This window comes from Haliotis rufescens, unplaced genomic scaffold (assembly GCF_023055435.1).
Source record: "Haliotis rufescens isolate VD_foot unplaced genomic scaffold, xgHalRufe1.0.p SCAF_62, whole genome shotgun sequence".
Lineage (NCBI taxonomy): Eukaryota > Metazoa > Mollusca > Gastropoda > Lepetellida > Haliotidae > Haliotis > Haliotis rufescens.
Window position 1 is genome coordinate 2126180 of NW_025964353.1, and position 3353 is coordinate 2129532.

The following is a 3353-nucleotide window of genomic DNA, read 5'->3' on the forward strand; positions in this document are numbered from 1 at the left end:
CAGGACTGAAAACCAGCATGCATGTACCGATATGGTCTCTAATTAAGCTTTATAAGTAAATGCATCCGTTTTATGAGTCTTAACTTAAAGAACAATAAAAAAGAAACAAACAAAATGTTGAACATTATTTATTGTCATCGCTGTATATCCACATGCATGCTTTGTTTGTCAGTGTGTTTGTTTCATGTTAAACGCCACATTTGGCAATATTCAAGCGCGGCTGCTACTCAAGACAAATGCACTATATCAAGTAGAAGCTTGTATTATGATGACTCCCATGTCGACCCTAAAGGACACAATGGCGACAGGAAAACGGATACAACAAAAATGCAAAATGACAGTTGAACCATATGGTCTCTGGTTGAACTCAATCTACAGGGAATACACGCGCAAACGGACACATACTTTTCACACAAAAACAGGATTCTTGTTTGAAGAATATGAAAAAGAATGATATAATTTTAAAAATATAATCTCAGTCTTTCGGATGTGCTTTGACGATGTCTGTGGACGTTTAACCATATTTTTACCGTGACCAGTTTGCGTATGGTCTGTTTTTAACTACAATCTCTTTGCCGGGCAGACCCTCGACAACAGCGGGCGATAACTCTGATATACACCGATCTTCGACATAGTCTATTTCAATTTCTCAAAGTGAGTATGTTCAGTATGAAGGCCAAATGACCAAACGTACAACACAGCTGACAACATATCTGAAGCTTCCAGTGTTGAGAAAATGCAATTACATTGAAGCGTACATAAAATGCATAGATATTTACTAAGAATTTATGAGTATTTATCACAAACAAAGAGTACATGATATTCATATTCGATAGCAGTACTATGACAATTAAAACAAATTCTGTCACATAATGGTACATCAAATGATCTTCTTGCTAAATTAGCACCGTGAATAGCGGTGATTCGGCGTCTAATAATAACCATTTTAACAATTAAGTTAATTAAACTACTTAAGAAGGGAAATTCTGAATTAACAAAGAGCTGTGATCTGTGATATATTTATTAGTTATAAGATGTAGAGTTCAGGTTGTAGTATGGACTTTATATCTGTATATTTTTTTAAGAAAAGGAGTTGAAGCTTTTGAATCACGCAAAGACAGAGCAAACATCTCAAATAGTCTTTGTCTGAAACTCAGAAGTATACATAAACAACGTCGTATTCCCACAACAGGGGATGTCAAAGCAAAAAAAAACCAAAACTTGAAAGCAAAAGTTGCGATGTTACTATGTGAGAACGTTCAAGAAATGAAGTGAAATACGTATACTTGATGTTTCATGTTTGTTTGTTCAAATTCAACAAATAGAATGGATACTGAACTCCTTTGGACCTAAAATTTATATCATCACATTTTGCTGTATCTAAGGTGCAATATCAGTTTTGCTTTTGTTTTTCTCTGTGTACTTGCACATACATAGAAATATTCGTCCAATTCTAAACAACTAAGTTACGTCCGCAAAGATTTTCTTTCTATTCTGTGCCCAACAAACGAAGGTTTATCAGAATATGTTTTGCAGCCTTGTATTATTGGTTAAAGAACACGTGCACTATTTATTATATATGTCTTCTTGGTGAAATTCGTGGCACAATTTGGGTAATAGTTCAGTAACGTTTTAGGTTTGACGTGCACCGTCCTCGACCCCCAGATTCCCCATACCACAACGCCCCGGGGGAAGACGTTGCAAGGAACGTCATAAACATAACTGAGGGTCGGAAAGACATCGAAGTCTTATAAAGTACAATGTGTTGCACGAAAATAACACAAAGGTGAACAGAACGTTACACGTTCCCTGATGTCTGGATTTAATGTATTTTTATCGTCAATCATTAAAAAATGTGCTTTCATATAATTTGTTGCTGTTGAAAAGTTGTAAGACGTCGATTATTATTTATTCTCCTGACCCGTGAAAATCCGGCCTGGAATAGGTCTTCAGCAACCCATGTTTGTCGTAAGAGGTGACAAATGTGATCCGGTGGTCAGGCTCGCTGACTTGCTTGATGCATATCCTGGGTCTGGTCCAGACTCGATTAATTACAGACCGCCGTCATATAGCTGGAATATTGCCGAGTGCGGCGTTAAACAACAAACAAACAAACAAACAAAATTTGTATAGCCTGTAAACAATAAACAACAGTTTATGTATTGGACCTGTGCCTGCTACACATATAACATAAAGGCATGCTTACAAAAACAACAACAACGTGAATTGTGCTTTTGTTTTTGTTTTTAACGCTTCACTCAGACATATTGCAGCTATAAGTAAAGAATAGAGTCTGAAACAGTCAAACCAGTGGTTGATATCATGATCAACCTCTAACGTTGATACACAATCAGCCAAGTCACGAAGCCTGACCACCCGATCCATTTAAGCCGCATTTTACGACAAGCACATGTTTACCTTTTCTAACCCGGAATCCCCACGGAGTACCTTCGTTATTTATGTCATTTTGTTAGATGTTCCGTATGTTGCAGCATATTATTTGCTTACGTTTGATTACCCGTGAAGATCCTGGGTAGAATAGATCTTCAGCAACACATGCTTGCCGTAAAAGGCGACTAGGCTTGTCGTAAGAGACGACTAACGGGATCGGGTGGTCAGGCTTGCTGACTTGGTTGATGCATATCATCGTATCCCAATTGCATGGATCGATGCTCATGATATCAGTCACTGGAATGTCTGGTCCAGACTCGATTATTTACAGACCGCCATCATATAGCTGGAATATTGCTGAGTGTGGTGTTAAACAAACAAACAAACAAACACAGCTTATGCTTGGTCTCGTTCTTTTCTGGAGTTCCCATATATATTGTTACGAGTTTTTTTCTTTGGAGGAAATGGCCACTCAAACTTCGTTGTGGAGTTTCATTTTCGCTTGGAGTCTATTATACTTATTATGGACACTAATATTAGACTCTCTGATTTACGGATATAATATGTAAGGATTTAAATTGTTTTTCCTTCCGTCCTTATGTGAATTTACACGTGACTAAATCTGAGAAAATGTTACTTCTCGGACGTTTTCCTAGTACGAATAGCTTTGATGTTTTACGTTTTCCTAGTATGACTGGCTTTGATGTTTTATGTTTTCCTAGTACGACTGGCTTTGATGTTTTACGTTTTCCTGGTACGAACAGCTTTGATGTTTTACGTTTTAAGGTCCGGGTTTGATTCCCCACATACAATGTGTGAAGCCCATTTCTGATGTCCCTCGCCGTGATATTGCTGCAAGAGTGCTAAAGGCGGCGTAAAACCATATTCACTCACTCATCGGTGAAAATAGTTTTGTTGACTTTTCGGAAACAGCTCATAGCACCCAAAACGAGGCAAATCGA